This window comes from Ovis canadensis, chromosome Y (assembly GCF_042477335.2).
Source record: "Ovis canadensis isolate MfBH-ARS-UI-01 breed Bighorn chromosome Y, ARS-UI_OviCan_v2, whole genome shotgun sequence".
NCBI lineage: Eukaryota > Metazoa > Chordata > Mammalia > Artiodactyla > Bovidae > Ovis > Ovis canadensis.
Window position 1 is genome coordinate 19,370,923 of NC_091271.1, and position 18,512 is coordinate 19,389,434.

Below are 18,512 nucleotides of genomic sequence, written 5' to 3' on the forward strand. Positions count from 1 at the left end.
ACAGAACCTGTTGTCCGGATGCTAGGGGAGAAGGGAAAAACCACACTGTTGGCTACAGTTGATCTCCACTGTTCAGGGACACCAGAGCCTTAGGGTACAGAGCTGGCTCTGTGTCTCTTCATCTCTGCTTCTGGCATAGCACTGTTTTGGCCAATCCTTCCATGTGTGTACCAAGGGCTGGTGTCTGTTTGTCTCCATCTCTCTCAGTGGTGCTCTTGCTGTCTGTCACTCTCTGGACACCAGTGCTCATACGAGAAGTTTATATGAGAAGGCAAGCCCTGCTCCTCCTTAGTGAGTTGCACCCATGGGAGATAGGACTTTGTTAGTCCACACATTCGGAGAGTGCTTTCTCAAACTTGAAAGTCAACGGTGCGCGGTCACTGCTGAACTGCAGAAGGTGCGGTGTGACCCTCCCTCCGTCGCTGGACAGACGTGAATAGTGCAAAGGCCTCAGGTAGCTTGGCCACACTTTGCACAGATGGAGAAATGGGCCATGGCCTGGGGCCTGAGGGAACTCCCTGAACATTATTTGAATACCTGCCAGGGAGATGGTAAGGACAGCTCCCCATTAAGTTCCATGACACACTGGTGCCAGAAACATGCATGGCTGCCAATTTACCCTATCGAGGCCCTTTCTAAGCGGTTCTGTTCTCCATGTGAGAACACATTCAAGCCTGCCTGGTCACCCAAGCCTGTGTGGCTGGGAGCAGCAAGAGGATCAAGATAAGCCATCCATCCTATATTCCTGATACCAAATATATGTGTTCTGCAAGGAGTACAAAGGGTGATGATTCAGACTGGAAGACTGCAGGTAGCAGGTGCTTATGCTGCAGTTCTGGTCCATCACTGAAACCACACAAAATAGGCAAGGGTTGCTCATGCTCATGGTAAGGTCAGGGAAAGTATGCCTGGCACTTGGGAAGGATGGAAAGGCCTTTGTATCAGGGTGTTCAAAGGGCTGTGGGGTCACCCACAGTGGCTTCTGTGTCTGGAATTGCAACCTGTTCTGTGTCTCAGATCTTCTGCACTCTCACTGGTCACCCCCAGGCACTTTATTCCTGCCTCTCCTTTCTGCCAGGCATCCTTGCTGTACCACTGTGATTCCACTCAGAACTTGCTCACTCAGTGAGATAACGGGGATCAGTAAGTATGTCTACATATGTTCTGTGGGTTTGTGTATGTGTGTGTGTGCACGCGCGCACGCGTGTGTGTGACTCCCACATCTCAGTTATTTTCGGAATCATTCACCTTTACAACAATAACTGTCAGCTAAGGTGGCTCTGATGTACTGTCTCTGGTCATTTCTGACTTAGAGGCTAATCCTCCTCAGATGCAGGCCTGAAGGAGACACAGAGACTCATGGCTGCGACACTTACAGGAGTGGCCCTGCCCGGACTCTACTCAGCTGTGCCTTTGGAGCCTGCCAATTGCCCAGTACCACACTTCCTTCAGGGTCCACCATTCTGCCCCCTCGCCTCCACCCCTCCTCCTGCTCCTGCCTCCTCCCCCTCCTCCTGAGCACTGGACCACAACGAGTAGCAGAAAGGATACCACGTTGGCCCAGAAGCCAGGGATGCCCTGGATGTTGGCACTCTTCTGAGCCAAGTCACGCTTCCTCCTCTCATGACTCTTGCACATGAACCAAACGTAGGCCCTGCAGGTTTTCTCAGGCTTAGAGCTAAGTTCCACTTACAAGGTCGCCAGTGCCTGCATCACATCTAGTGCCGGGAGCTCACTCGGGCCTCCAGGCCTTTCCTGGCACTGCTCCTCCAATGTCTTCTCCTCCAGCTCCAGGGAGGACCCCTGTTTCTGTTATTCATCTGGCACAACCTCCACATCCTCAGTGATGTCCTCTGCAGGCAGCTGAAAACCCCGTCTGATCCCTGCCACCACTCCGCACCTGGGCCTCTCTGTCCTCTCCTGCCTCCACTCTGAAGAGGGCGGCATCTTCGCCTGGTGTGGTCACTGGTGGCTGCAACGTCCCAGCCATGCACAGCATCACCAGGACAGGCTGTTGCTGGCCAGATGCTAGGGAAGTAGGGAAAATCCCCACCATTTCCCACGTTGATCTCCATTGTTCAGGGACACCAAATGGGAAAGGGGACGGAATGAATCAAATTCCCCTTTAGATCACTCAACAGGAGGTCCTAGTCACCAGGTCTCATTCATGTTCCTGAAAAAGAAAGCTTGTACTTCAGCATATAGACAAGTTTCCTCTCAGCGATGTTACTGTGTACACGCATATATTTGTGTACATGTGCAGGTAGAAATTTTAGTGCTTACCAAAATTCAAGGTCCTGGGAAGGAAAGCTTGTACTTCTGCATATGGACAGGTTTCCTCTCAGCGATGTAACTGTATTCACCCATCTATTTGTGCACATGTGTGTGTAGAAATTTGAGTGCTTACCAAAATTCATGTTCCTTGAAAAGAAAGCTTGTACTTCCTCATATGGAGAAGCTTCCTCTCAGGGATGTTACTGTGTACAAGAGCGTGTTTGTGCACATATGCGTGCAGAAATTTTAGTGCTTACCAAAATTCAAGTTCCTGGAAAAGAAAGCTTGTACTTCTGCATATGGACAGGTTTCCTCTCAGCGATCTTACTGTGTACACGCATATATTTGCACACATGTGCACATAGAAATTTGAGTGCTTACCAAAATTAATGTTCCTGGAAAAGAAAGCTTGTACTTCTGCATATGGACAAGTTTCCTCTCAGGGATGTTACTGAGTACACGTGCATGTTTGTGCACATGTGCGTGCAGAAATTTGAGTGCTTACCAAAATTTATGTTCCTGGAAAAGAAAGCTTGTACTTCTGCATATGGACAGGTTTCCTCTCAGCGATGTAACTGTATTCACCAATATATTTGCGCACACGTGTGCGTAGAAATTTGAGTGCTCTCCAAAATTCATGTTCCTGGAAAAGAAAGACGTACTTCTGCATATGGACAGGTTTCCCCTCAGCGATGTTACCGTGTACACATGTATGTTTCTGCACATGTGCGCATAGAAATCCCTGCCAGTTCGCTTGTGAGTATGAGCTACTGCAACTGACCTAGCCAGGTGATAGAAGTTGGACAGCGAAATCATGAAGTTCTTAGGGAACGGTACAGAGTCTCTGGCCAGCAGAAGCACTGAAGCCAGGGAATCGCTCCCCGTTTGCTCACTGAGCAAACACGTTCTAGGCGGAATCACAGTCGTGCACCTAGGATGCTTGGCAGAAAGGAGAGGCAGGAGGAGAGAGCCTGGGGAGTGTGAAGACGAAAGTCCACTACATCTGCAGTTTATGAAAAGTAGAAAATGTACCTAATGAGCTGGGAGGACAAACTGTACTTAATTAATTGAGTTATCTAAGAGGATTTCCAACCAAACAGCCAAAAGTGCTTCCTGGTTTCTTCTTGCTGCTTGTAGTAAAACATGAAGGGAATTTTTTTTTTTTAATGTTTAACATAAAGATTATTAAAACAGGGGACAAAACTTGCTGATTTGGGAATTTTCCAGTCTTTTAAGATGATGGAAGATGTTAAAATTAATGACTCTCAAGCAAGATCATATACAGGGCATTGAGATTAGGTGGTTTAAATATAACATTTTACACCACCGATAGGCCAGTTCTTCTTCATATTATTTTTTATAAACAAAGGTGTTCTAAAGATGAGTGTGACTGTAAAATTCTTTGTTAAGCCTCAGAAAGCTGGAAGGGGATGCCTCATGGCATTATTTAGTCAGGCCAATACCCTCCAAAGAGTTTAGGGGTGTCACTCAGAGATCCTTTCAGTCACACAATAAGACTTCTACCAAGGTTCAGGGTGTTATCCCTCAGCTATCTCAGCAGAAAACCAAGACAGAGTAAGCCTTATTATGAAGACATGTGTGATTGTGGCTTTGGAGTGGGGTGCTTTGCCTTGAACACCAGTAAGAGTATCAGGAGACACACCAAGGTTTTCAGATAACATATTTAAGTTCAGCTCGGACTGAAAGGACCAGCAATAGTACAAAAGAGGAGCTCTGGACTTCTACCTTCTACAAGCAGGAAGCAGGCTAGGGAGACTGTTTCATGTAACCATATACTAGCCACCTTTCATGCAATGGCATCATGTCAGGGGGTAGAATGAAAAAATCAGAGACTGAAGCCTAGGAAGTGTCCAGGCCTTAAATACTAATCAAAGGACTGCCCGCAAGAACCCATGGGATTTCAGAACTGCTACTATTGACTCCCATCTCCCCTCCCCTTTCTGGAACAGGAGTGTCTATGAAGGTTATCTATGCCTGAACCACCACTGTATGTTGGCTGTGAAAGGGAGCAGATTAACTCATCTCTTTTGTTCACACATCCTCAGGTCTAGAGGAACTACACTTCTATAATTTGAACTGATGTGTTGCAGACTTGAGAGGCTCTTGGACTGCAAGGAGATCAAACCAGTCAATCCTAAAGTAAATCTCTCCTGCATATTCATTCGAAGGACTGATGCTGAAGCTGAAGCTCCAATACTTGGGCTATGTGATGCGAATAACCGGCTCATTGGAAAAGACCGTGATGCGGAAAAAGATGAAGGTAGGAGAAGGGGACAGCAGAGGATGGGATTGTTGGATAACATCATCGACTCAATGGACTTGAGTTTGAGCAAGCTCCTGGAGTTGATGGACAGGGATGCCTGCAGCGCTGCAGCCCATGGGGTCGCAAAGAATACGACACAACTGAGCAACAGAACACTTGAGATACTGTACACGTGGACCCTGATCCATAGCTGGACCTGACTTAGATGACAAGGTCCTGAACTTCAAGTTAATGCTGTAACAGATAAATTGTTTAAAAGCATTGGCAGGAAAAGGCATTTTGGACATACACGCATGTGAACAATTTCTGGCCATGTGTGTACCACGTGGTTTTAAATTATGTCCACGGTTCCTTCCTCCGCCCCTTCACATGTGTGGTGGGCTTAGTGGCTCACTTCTCATGTTAGAATACTGTAGAAACGAACAATGAAGCGTCTGAGACTAGGTCATAAAAGGCATTGCAGCCTCCTTGCTCATCCTCTTGGATCACTCACTCTAGAAGCCAGCTTAGTCATATCTCGAGAACACTCAGGTAGCCCTTTAGAGGCCCATGTGAAAGAACCGAGGCTTTCTCCCAACAGCCAGCAAGCAAACTGGTTTCAACAGCTATGTGAGTAAGCCATCTTGGAAGGAAATCCACCAGCGCATGTCAAGGCTTCAGAGGATGGCAATCTCATGAGACACTGAGCCACAACACTCAGCTGAATTACTCCTGGATTCCCAAGTTTCAGCAGCAGTATGAAATAATATTGTTTTAAGCTGCTAGTTTTGGCTAACTGCTTATGCAGCACTAGTTCATTAATGCACTGCCAACTTTGGGCAATGTCTTTATTCAGGGCTGCCTGTCCATCTAGTCCAATCTAATCCAGAATCTGCTACTTCAGTTTAGAAAACATAGCCCACCCTTGATCTGACCACCCTCAGTATCAGATCAAATATCATTTCACTCACCTGAATATCTTATCAGCCTTGCCTAGCCTCAGCAATGATCCTTTCAGTTGAGCCAGAGTCCACCCTCACGCTTATAGTCCTCATTTTAATAAGTTTCCATCCACTGACACCCATTCTGTTATTGTTGTCCATTGCTTTTCAGTCTCCCATCTCTGTCTGCAATCCCATGGGCCCACCCTGTTCCTCAGCTATAAATCCCAGCTGCACCCCTCCTGGAGTCACACATAAGCTCAATCTCTCTCCCATGTTATAATACGCCACTGTAGTACTCTTACCTTGAATAAAGTTTTTCTTGCCACCTTTCGGAATTGTTATGAATACTTTTTGAACATTCCCAAGTTCTGTTAGTAAGGATTACGCTCAAAGGAATCTAGTTTTATATCTTTATTCTTTATACTATATTCATTTGAGGGAACAAATTTCTAGAATTAAAACATTTCATGTTTTTACCATACACACAGAAAATATCTTTGAAAATACACTTACATATCTTAAAACATGTAGTAATCTGAAAAGGATGCGTATATAGACATGTCAGTGTATATACACACATACCCTCAGAGCTCCAAGGAAAACTTAATTCTCAATAAACAATAAATGAAAACATTCAGCCTGAAAATAGTGAACTCTTTGGAATCAACTTGCCAAAAATCTTAGACAATGAAATTTTAATTAAAAAACATGGATACATAAAAATATTTGGGATTCAGACAAAATTGCTAAATAAAGATAGGTCAACCCCTAAACCATCTATGGAAAAAAAAAAAAGAGAAAAGAAATCCTCAGTATCATGTAATAACCTATCATGGAAAAGAACCTACAAAAGAATAGATACGTATCTGCATAACTAAATCACTCTGATATACGTCTGAAATTCAACATTGTAAATCTAATATATTTACAGGAAAAAAAATTGTGAAGAAACTTCTAAAATACAAAGTTATAAAGAAAAAATAATCCTAAAGAATGTAGAAAGTATGTATGAATTGAAACAAAAATAGAAAACAAAAATAAAGCTTGTTGGGATAAGACTACAAGAGCTGCTTCTTGGAAAAAGAAAATCAGAAACATTGATACAACTGTGGCAAATCTAATAAGGGGACAGGCAGGTTAATTCCAATACTAGAAATGAGGAAAGAAATGGGATTCTGAGAGGATAACATTCAACTCTGAGTGGAATTCCTTTTGTTTCAGGAAAGGTCCAGTCAAGCAACAACCTGGGGAAAGAAAGGGAAGGAAAGAAACAGGAAGAGAGACAAGGGAAGAAAGCAAGAAAAAGAAAGGAGAGGAGAAGGAAGGAACAGTAAATGTCTCAACAAATGTTGTAAACTATCCAATAAAACAATTCTCTTCAAGATCTAAAAGCAGAAACGGAAATTTATTAAGCCAGATACTCATTGCTTTTGATGGTACTCAGAAAAGAAAGCCCACTTACACATCACTGTTTAGAACTGGCCAACACAATACGATTATTTAAAAAAAATAAAAATATGCCATGTTATTTGTAAAAAGACAGCAGAAATAATTTTTAAAACATTATTTCTACAAATACTAATTTTACTTACAATGTTTTGGCAACATTAATAAAATAATAAATTTTACCTGAAACAACAAGCAAGGCAGACAAGGGAATTCACAAAGGGCAGTAACAAAATAATAATCTTGACACATCTTCAATAATTTGTAAAGAAAACAAAGTGTCATTGTGTGAACAAAATATAGAGGTATCAAAAGAAAAACAGAGGAAGCTCCTGAAAGAATTCAACTCACTATTAACTATCTTTGATTTGCAGGCACAGAAACTGACTCAAGTTAATTCTAAGAAGCAAAGCCCTGATGCTATTATCTCTTCTCTTTTTCATTTTTCTTTTTTTTTTTTTCTTTTCTTGTGAAAATTTAGGAAATTTAGGCTGGAGAGGGAAGAAGAGGATAGAGACTACAAGTGCCTTTAAGGAGGAGGAGGAAAGACAGGGGGTTGGAGATTTGATTGTGTTATTTGAACAGCATTGGTGAAGCTCAAACAAGGGAGCCATGCAGGCCTACGGGAAGAGTATTTCCCGAAAAACAGCACTTGCAGGCTGGATCGGGAAGAAACAGAATTTGATGGAGGAAAACCAAGGCCTGTGTTGTCAAAAAGAGTACATTAGTGGGGAAAATAGTAGAGTAGAAGACAGAGAATGGAAGACAGGAAGCAGTCAGGGACCATATTGTGGGAACCTTTTAATTTGGCAATAAATACAACTTGTACTCCTTAGGGGCATACTTCACAGCAACTAACAGCAACAGTGTTGATGATACTAAGCAACAGTAAAAACACGTAACTAAAACATTTCGTATTTTTTACTATAGAAATCAAAGAAAGCAGATACAAATGCAATAGTCTGCATATTTATTTATACAGAGAGTTTTCATCTGAGACCAGAACACACACACACTCTTTATACAACTAAAAGTGGTTTCAGCTGACACTTAGCAAAGCGCTTTGGCCCAAGTAAACTAACCAGAAAGGCCTAGTAAAATATTCAAAGTGCAAATAAATCAATCAAGCTTTGAATAAACACAATTTATTTGAATTTGAATTTACACTCACGAAATTACCTAAAATGGAGACAACAGATTCACTACAGCTTCATCATCTGTAGTCCTTCCTCTTCAGTTCTGAGAAGGATGCTAACCGCTTGGTGATGATCTCTTTCCAGCATTTTGTGAAAGCTTAGAGGACTTAAAGAAATTGAGGACTGGGGAGAGTGGCGAGAGACAAAGAGGAGGAGAAAGGAAGAGGAAACGGAGAGATTGCTCCTGGCATAGGTCTACAGACAGGATCCCAGCTTCCTGGAATGGTGCACAGAGATTGCTAGGTATCCATGCCAGAAGTGGAGAAGGGGTGACATTCAACTCCAGGAGGAGACTCAACTCCAAGAACCTACAGAGGCAGCCAAGTGCGCTGATGTTCAGGCACCAATACTTAGAGGGTACCCCACAGGTCTGTGAAAGAGCCCTTGGAGACCGCAAGAAAGAAGGTTTCCACAAGTATAATCACAGATTAGATGGTTGGATACATTAGAGGAAGGGTAACTCTATGACCTGATAATTACTGAAATACATGAGACAATTCTTGCACATCAGACTGTGTCAAGAAAGACGGAAACTCAATAAGTTTGATACAATGGGAAATTAAAGACGCAAAGAATTAGCTGTTAACTGTACTACATTTGTGTCCAAGGCAAGATAAGATACAGAACCGAAATCTTCACATGGTCAACTCGGGTAAGACACATGTAACTGGAAAATGGAAGGAAGAGTTCCAAAAAGGCTTTAATCACCCTGGACTATTTTTGTCCAATATATTTACGATTCTTGGACAACTCCATTGTAGCTTAAGGGTAAGAGAACTCAATTTAGCCCAATTCAAAAGCTGAACAGATTTCCTGTGTTTGATCCTTTTCAGTTACATCTATGGGTCCAGCGCAAATCAAAGTGGACGTCAAGGCTCTTTTTCCTTTGGGAATTTTAACTTGCTTTGCTACTGTGTCTGACACAGATATGCCGACCTCACTGTGACTACAGGCCAGCCAAATGGGAAAGGGGACAGAATGAATCAAATCCCCCTTTTGCTCACTCAACAGGAGGTCCACAGGCACCAGGTCTCATTCTATTAACTATCTCTGCTTCTCCAACTGCAGTCAGTGCTACACAGGGCCTGCTTCATCCCTCCAGCGTCTCTCACCAAACACAGGCATTTTAGCGGCTTGCATCCTTGAGATGTCCCTGGGCTAGGTGAAAGCACTCTGAGACAGTGTTCCTTCTCCCTTGGCTCTGTGCCTGCAGTGAATGTATGCCTCTTCCTCAGCTGGGACAAGAAGCCACAGCTCTTCACTGATTAAATCCCGTGTCTGGTCCAAACTCACATCGTAGCTTCTCCATCAACCTCCACTGCACGCTTTCACAGCCAGGTTATCTTAGATCAGCCCAAGAGGCACTTCAGAGAGTGACATTCAGATCTGGCTATATAGCTGATACTGAGATCTGCAAGGCATGAAAACAGTTCAAAATTACGTTGCTAAAACACGCTACAGATTATATGTATAGGAGAGCTTTCGAACTTACAAGTAACATCAAATACCAAAATAGGTTCTTACTTTTCCTTTCTCCACTTCTCTCATTCTCTCTCTCTCACAGACACATGCACACATCCTTTTTACATGTTAAGACAATTACACGAAAAACAGATCATAGATTTTTAAATAACATCTCAATATGCAGATCAAACAAAACTGTACTTCCTCTATTTAAAACAAAATCACATAAATTACCCATCGGTTTCCCTATATTTGATATTATTGAATAATGCTATAAGTTGATCTTTTTGTTTTTAATGGGATTTTTAACTTTGACTGAAATACTGGCTTCAGACTTACTGAAGGCAGACTTAACTATTTTTTTTCTTTTTTTGACCTCCTCCTTTTAGATTTGGGGGGTGATGTTTCAAAGTCAGATGTGTTCACAGTAATGGATGCTACTTCCACCAATCCTGGCTGAAGGGGTCCCAGTGATACCTGAATAACAATTTTTGTTTCAGGAGACAATCCTTCTAGCTGCTTAGGCTTCTTAAACATTTGAAGACACTGGGTCTTGTGCTCCCTTTCCTCTTTGGAAGTTAAAAACTGTAGCCGACATTTGGAACACTGGTGAAAACTCTTTTCCCAGTGCCCTCGATGATGACGGCTGTATGCTGTTGCAGTTTTAAAAATTTTGAGACAAAACGGGCAAAGTAAATTCTTGGTGTTACCATGGTAGGCTCTGAAATGTGCATCCACATCTGCAAAAAATGATGATCTGTAACTGCAAACCTGGCATACATAGGGCATTTCACCAGGCTTATGATTGCCTTTCATGTGCTCTAAGAGAACCTGATCTGTCTCAAAGGACAACTCACAGATGTGACAGACTGCGGAGGGCTCCTGGGGCGTGTGGACACTTTCAATGTGACACTGCAGCTGGAAGGGAGTAGGAAGCTGGCGGAGGCAGTGCTGGCAGGTGGTGTGGGTTTTCCAGCTGTCACCTCTCTACCTCTCAAGTTCCAAATGGTGCTTCATGTGATTCATAAACTTGACATTTTTTAGAACTTTCAAGCAGCTGAGGCATTTAAACGCCGTGTGGGTCTTCGGTTCTGGCTGCCCAACTCCTTGATGCTCGCCATAGTAGAAGTCACGAAGTAACACAATCAGATTTCCTTCTGTGGGATCATCAATTTTGTTTGGACTTGCCAAACTTGGAAAATCAGTTTTTGTCCGTCCACTTTCCCCTAAAGGTCTTACAGGCTTGCAATGAACACTGTCCTTTGGAAAAGGTGTTGGACAAGGTTCTCCATTCTGAACATGGCTTAGTGAGGTATGGACACGGTCTGGTGTGCTTTGCTGAGTGGTCTCTGTATGAAAAAAACCTGACGGGGAAAAACCTAAAGAATGTTCCCCTACAATGCCATCACTGAGTTTAGGCCTTCTGGGATTTCTGCGATTTGTTTCACAAGGGGAAACTCGCTTTGATACATGAGGACTTTTATTCATATCTCCTGCAGAAACTGCTGTTTCTACTGAATGCTACAATGAACTTGTGAAAGTAATCAAAGAAGAACATAACTCCTTCGAAAAGCAATCAGGCACTATTTGTGGTGAAATACTTTTATAATCAGCTTGAGACGGAGGTTCAATAATAATAGGACTACCTGTTGATCTTGAGTCAGAGTCAGACACTGGCAAGACAGTCTTTGCTTCTGATGTAGGAGTCACATGACTCACAGGCTGTAATCTGTGAGTGTTACCTTTCCTGAAGTGACCATACCTTTTTCTCCTTGAATAAGAACCTGGGGTATCTCTGTTCAGTATGTTTGAATCGACTGGTTTTGAAGCTGAGCTCATCCCAACAAAGATCTCGTCAGCATCGTCATTTACATGTTCCACTCCAACCAAGATCACTTCATCATCATCATCATCATCATCCACTTGTTTCGTGTCTCCCTCCCTTTTCCGTACTTCTGGCTCTTGTTCTTCTTCACGTAACATAGATGGGAGTTCCATATTTTTAATACTTTTTTATTCTTAGAGGGTGCGGCCACAAGTCCCAGTGCTTCCTTTATACAAACTGCCACCTAAGTGTAAACATACTACAGATTAGTTAAGTACAGAAAAATGGGCTATTTGATTATCTCCAAAACTCTAGAGTACTTATACACACCCTTATCTTACAGACAAAGACACTGAGTGTCAACCAGACTCAATGACAGCTGAAAAAACTACGACTACAAGTCTACATGGCTCTAGAGTCATAGCTTTGTCGCATGTTCACTTTAACCTCTTCTATTTCAAAAAATAAAGAGGAAAAATAAAAAAAAAAACCGCCATACTCATCATTAGGTGAAATCACATGTAAAGGAGAGTATTTTTACAAAAGCACTGTTCTACAGCGTTTAGAAGCATGGACTTTGGAGTCAAAGGACATTAAGTTGGAATTCTAACTTAACCACACACCAGTTGCATCTTCTTGAGCAAATTTGTAACTTTTAAATGTGTTTCTGTATCTTAAAGACAAACATGCTTATTTCTTAGACTTAAGGTTAACAGCTTTTTTAAAAGGCATCAGCTATTCAACGGCATCTTGTTTTGTAGTAAAAATGGAAGAAAATGTATCTTAAATGCACATTACAACCGATCCACAAATTCTAATTTCATAAATGTTAACAAACAAAATAGGTAGCAAATTCAAAGCATAATCTATCTATACCTAGTTAACAAACAGCATAATTCAATGTCAAGCACTTAACTCAGGCCTAGGAAAAGGAGAATGTGCTCTCTTTGATAATCTCACCCCAATTCCACACTGATATATCCTAAATTTCTCCCTCTAATCCTGGCTAAACTTCAATCCAACAATGCTTCATCCTTTATGCCACATGTCTCTTCCCCACATAGCAGGCAAAGTGATGCCAGATTTTCTCTCATACCAATATCAGACAGAGCTATCACTCACACACACACACACACACACACACACACACACACACACCTGATATCCCTCATGAATACAGGTGAAAGAGTCCTCAACAAAATACTGGCAAACAAAATTCAACAGCATATAAAAAAGACTGTATACCATGATCACGTGGGATTTAGGGAGGTATGCAAAGTTGGTTCATTATAGGAAAGTCAATCAACATTATGCCATTTTAAAACAATAAAACCAATAACACATCTGCCTGAAGAAAAAGCATTTCCTTGAATCTAGCACCTTTTCATAACCAGGGTTAAAAGAACACTTAATAATTAAGAAGAGAAGAGAACTTTCTCAATCAAAGGGCACCTGTAAAAAGACCCACAGCTAACATCATACTTAAGAATGAAAAACTGAAAGCTTTCCCTCTAAGACTGGGAACAACACAAGGAAGTCTATTACACACTTTGGCTCAACATTATACTGGCAGTTTTACAACCAGAGCAATCAGGTAACAAAAGAGAATTGTTGCTCTAGTTTAAAAAAAAAAAAAACAACACAATGAAAAAACAAAAAACCGCTTTCAGAATGGAAAGGAAAAATCAAAATATTGGAGATAACATATCTTTGTATATAGAAAATCTTGAAGAAAACACAAGTATTAGAATTAATATAAAGCTTGCAGAATAGAAGACAAATATTTTAAAAGTCAACCACATTTTACACTGTAGCAACAAATGTTGTTGAGTAAATACTTGAATCTACACTAGCATTCAAAAGAATACTTAGGAAGTCAGAAAGAGGAAGACAATATATTCTTTTGAATGGCTGAGTAATACTCCATTGTGTATATGTACCACAGCTTTCTGATCCATTTATCTATTGGTGGACATCTAGGTTGTTCCATGTCCTGGCTATTATAAACAGTGCTGCGATGAACACCGGGGTACATGTGTCTCTTTCAATTCTGGTGTCCTCAGTGTGTATGCCCAGCGGTGGGATTGCTGGGTCATATGGCAGTTCTATTTGCCATTTTTTAAGGAATCTCCACAATGTTCTCCATAGTGGCTGCACTAGATTGCATTCCCACAAACAGTGTAAGAGGGTTCCCTTTTCTCCACACCCTCTCCAGCATTTATTGCTTGCACACTTTATAGGAATCAATTCTAATGAGACGGATGAAACTGGAGCCGATTATACACAGTGAAGTAAGCCAGAAAGAAAAACACCAATACAGTATACTAACACATATATATGGAATTTGGAAGGATGGTAATGATAACCGTGCATGACAGTCAGCAGAAGAGACACAGATGTATAGAACAGATTTTTGGACTCTGAGGGAGCGGGAGAGGGTGGGATAATTTGGGAGAATAGCACTGAAACATGTACACTATCATGTAAGGTAGTCGCCAGTCTATGTTTGATGCAGGATACAGGATGTTTGGGGCTGGTGCACAGGGATGATCCAGAGAGATGATATGGGGTGGGAGGTGGGAGGGGGGTCAGGATTGGGAACTTCTGTACACCTGTGGTGGATTCATGTCAATGGATGGCAAAACCAACACAGTGTTGTAAAATAAAATAAAGTAAAAATAAAAATAATAAAAAGGAGAGAAAGACAAATATCATATGGCATCACTTCCATGGACTCTAAAATATGACACAAATGAACTTATCTATGAAACAGAAACAGACTCACAGACATAGAGAGCACACTATGTGATTCCCAAGAGGGGAAAGTAGGGGTAGGCACAGATTGGGAGCTGGTGATTAGCAGATGCAAACTATAATATATACAAGAGAGAAATAAGAGCGTACTGTATAGCACAAGGAACTATATTCATAATTTGTGATAAACAATCATGGAACAGGGTATGAAAAAATTGTATGTGCATATGTGTGTGTTTACATATGAAGGAAAGGAAAGGACAACTGTTGGCAAGCACATACAGAAATTGGATCCTTGTGTGTTATAGATGCATTTTAAAATGGTGCAACTGCTACAGAAAACAGTTTAAAGGCTCCTCAAAATACTAAAAAACTAGACCTGATACATGATTCAGCAATTCCACTTCAGGATATAAAATCAAAAGAAGTTAACATGGGGTCTTGGGATATCTGCAGAGCCGTGCTCACAGCAGCACGAAGCACAACAACTAAGAGGTGGAAGCATCGAAATGGCCATCAAATGTGATATATACACATAATGAAATATTATTTAGCCATATAGAGAAAATTCTGTCACATGCTACAACATGCATGATCATTTCAGACATCAAGCCAAATGCAATAAACCAGTCCTACAAAAAGACAAATACTGTAAGTTTCTACTTGCATGAAATAGCTAACACAGTCAAGCAATAGAAAGGAAACAAAAAAGAACGATGGAGTCCATGGTCTAGGTCAACGGGCAAGAAAAGAAGAGTTGCTGTTTAATGGGACAGGTGATGGGTACAGAGTTTCGATTTTGCAAGCTGTAAAGGTGTAGAGATCTGTTTCATAACAATGTGATAAGGAATTCCCTGGTAGTTCAGAGGTTAGGACTCCACAGTGTCCTATCAGGGGCCTGGGTATGATCCTCAACCAGGGAACTGTCATACAAGCTGCACAACACAGCTAAACAATGCAACAAAAACAAATCAACACTGTGACTACGTGTGTGTATATGTCTTAGTCACTCAGTTGTGCCCAACTTTGCATCCCCATGGACTAAAGCTCACCACGTTCCCTTCTCCATCAGATTTGCAGTGGGTTGCCATTTCTTTCTCCAAAAGGCTGATGAAAGTGTGCAAAATACTTAGCATGCAAAAATGGTTAAAATGGTAAAAGTTTAAGTTAGATGTTTTCTACAACGATTAAAAACAGAAAAGCATTTAACAACCAGGAAAAGAATTTGAACAGACATTTCCGACTCTTTGCAACCCCATGGACTGTAGTCTACCAGGCTCCTCCGTTCATGGGATTTTCCAGGCAAGAGTGCTGCAGTGGATTACCATTTCCTTCTCAAGGCGATCTTCCCCACCCAGGAATTGATGCCAGGTCTCCTACCTTGCAGGCAGACACTTTCTCTTCTGAGCCACCAGGGAAGACCCGAGCAAAATGTCAATCAGTTTCACCGAGATACTACTTCACACCCATACTACTTCACACCCAATCAAAAGGACGAATAATAACAAGTGCTGCAGAGGATGTGGAGAAAAGGAATCTTCATGATATTGTTGAGGTAATTGCTGTAAAATGGTACAACCACTCTTGCAAAAGTGGTTGGACAGTACCTCAAAAATTAAATGTAGAGTAGAGATATGATCCAGGAATTTCCCTCTTTTGTATATATGCACCAACACTGAAAATGTTCAGTCCATGCAAAATCAGTGTTCACAGCAACATTACTCGCAATAGTCACAAAGAGTACACCATCCACGTATTATCCATTCATTGACGAATGGATAAACAAACTGTGGTATATGCTCAAAATGGACTGCACGGAAGCCATTTACCATATTCATATACCATATTCAGCCATAAAAATAAAACAAAAACATTCACTGCTATACAAGCATGAAAAAGATGAATCTTGAAAGTACACCAACGAGGGGACTTTCCTGGAGATCCAGGGTTTAAGACTCTCCACAGGGGCCATCCCTGGGCTGGGAACTAAGATCCCACATGCCACATAGCTAAATAAATAAATATTTAAAAAGAAAATATGACATCTGAATAAATCCGGACACAAAGGTCACATAATGTATGTGGGAGAACTGTAGGTGGAAGACAAGCATGAAAGAGAAGCACTCTGTAATCCAAGTGAAACATTTTTTTTCAGGGAGGAGGAAATGAACCACTCTGGTAAAGGCTGCCAATAAATTAAATAAAATAACAACTAAAAATTGACCCCTGAGTTATTCATTTGAAATTCACTAGTGGCCTTGCCAAGAGTGGCTTTATAGGAAAATGAGAGAACTCGAGATAACAAAGTCTAGGAACAACTCTGCAGAGGTCTATCATAAGCAAATATGAAATAAAAGCAGCAGAAGCAGGAGGTGTCACCAAAAGATGGATTTTTAACGACAGGTCACATTATGGTCAGTCTGTTTGCTGATGGGAACCATCCAGAGAAACAGAAACCTTAATCCAGGAGGACAAAGAGGAGACTTGCTAGAATATCAAGAAATGAGTAGGTCCAGAAATGAGCAGATTAAGAATTGAGTACATCAAACCACAAGAGCACACAAGCTGGAAAAGGCAATGGAAACCCACACCAGTACTCTTGCCTGGAATATCCCACAGACGGAGGAGCCCGGTAGGCTGCAGTCCATGGGGTTTCGAAGGGTTGGACACGACTGGGCGACTTCACTCTCATGCACTGGAGAAGGAAATGGCAACCCACTCCAGCATTCTCACCTGGAGAATCCCAGAAAAGGGGTAGCCTTGTGGGTGGCTGTCCATGAGACTGCAGAGTCAGACTCGACTGAAGCGGCTTAGCAGCAGTAGCAGCACACAAGAAGGGTACACAAGCCACATAATTTGCTCACATTGACAGAGCTGAGATCATGTGAAAAAAAGGCTGGCATAGTGGATTAAAGGGTATGGTAACCAGCCTTCAAGCGAATTCAATCTCCTGATATTCCCACCCCTGCGCAGTTCTCTCTCAATCTATCACAGGGTAGACCTGTTAGACTAAGCAAATACACAAGCGCAGATGTGTAACATCTCAAAAAAACCCTGCACTTTATCATGGGTGCAAGCACTTTCCTGAATCACTCATTCTGAGTAAAGACAGCAGCCTCCACACGATAAGCCCCTTGGAGAGGCCCACAGAAGGAGGAACTGAGGCTTCAAGAGTACAGACAAGTGAGAGAGCTAAGATTCAACAAGCTAAGTCTTCAGAGGTTGCCAAGCCAGACAAAAGCTTGACTACTACCTCAGGAGAGATCCTAGGCCAAGAGATAACAAGTGGTAAGTTCTTTCAAACTATTCCATTTTGAGATCATATGTACAACACTAACATTTCAAGTTCTAATACCATTCCCATCATACTTACACACAGAACAGTTCTCCTATAAATATAGCAAAAATCAAAACACACACACACACACACACACAAACACACACACACACCCCTATCCAAAGCACTGAAACACAGGAGTTGCCTGGCAGTACAGTGGTTTGGTTAGGACTCAGCCCTCTCACTGCCAGGATCCTGTGTTCGATCCCTGGCTGGGGAACTAATATCCTATGAAGCCACATGTTGTGACCAAAACAAAACATGCTCTGAAGTTCAAAGCTGTACCAGCAAGATAAGTATACAACACAGCTGTAGGCACAAGTGGCTGGGCATAGAGCTTCCTATGATCTTGTTTACTCGCATGAAACGAACTCAGATGGTGCCTCACCCCCATCCAATGGAGTTCACTTACTTAATGAAGAAAAGCCCTTAAGGGTACAGAAATGAGCAAGTAATCTCACGTGAACATGTTAAATCACAGGATATTTTCTCTGAATGAACCACTGGATTCATTCATTCATTTGGCCATGCTGTTTGGCTTGTGGGGTCCCAGTTCCCTGACGAGAGACTGAATCCAGACCACTGCAGTGAAAGCCCAAAATCCTAATCACCAGGCCACCAGGGAACCCCCACACCTGCATTGCTTTGCTTTGCTAGCTAAAACCTTAGGATATGTGCATTGCCCCACTTTAGCCTCACCAAGTGGTAGGAGTCAGCTCTACACAGCTTAAGATCCATGGTGCTCTTACTTTTTTTCTTTCAAGAAGGCAGGAGAAAGCAAGTCACCCTGCCTGTTTTTAAGCTTGCCACTCAGAAAGCTGCAAACCTGAAACCATGATGGCCCTGAAGTCAGCACCCGCAATCAGGGTCAGGTAATCCCCAATCAGGAATACTCTCTCTCAACAGCAACGTGTCAGCCGACGAATGAAAGGAGAAAAACACAATGTAAGAAAGCCACAACTTTGTCCCTTGTTGTAAAGATGTCTGTCACCTTACCTCAGGGGCCCAC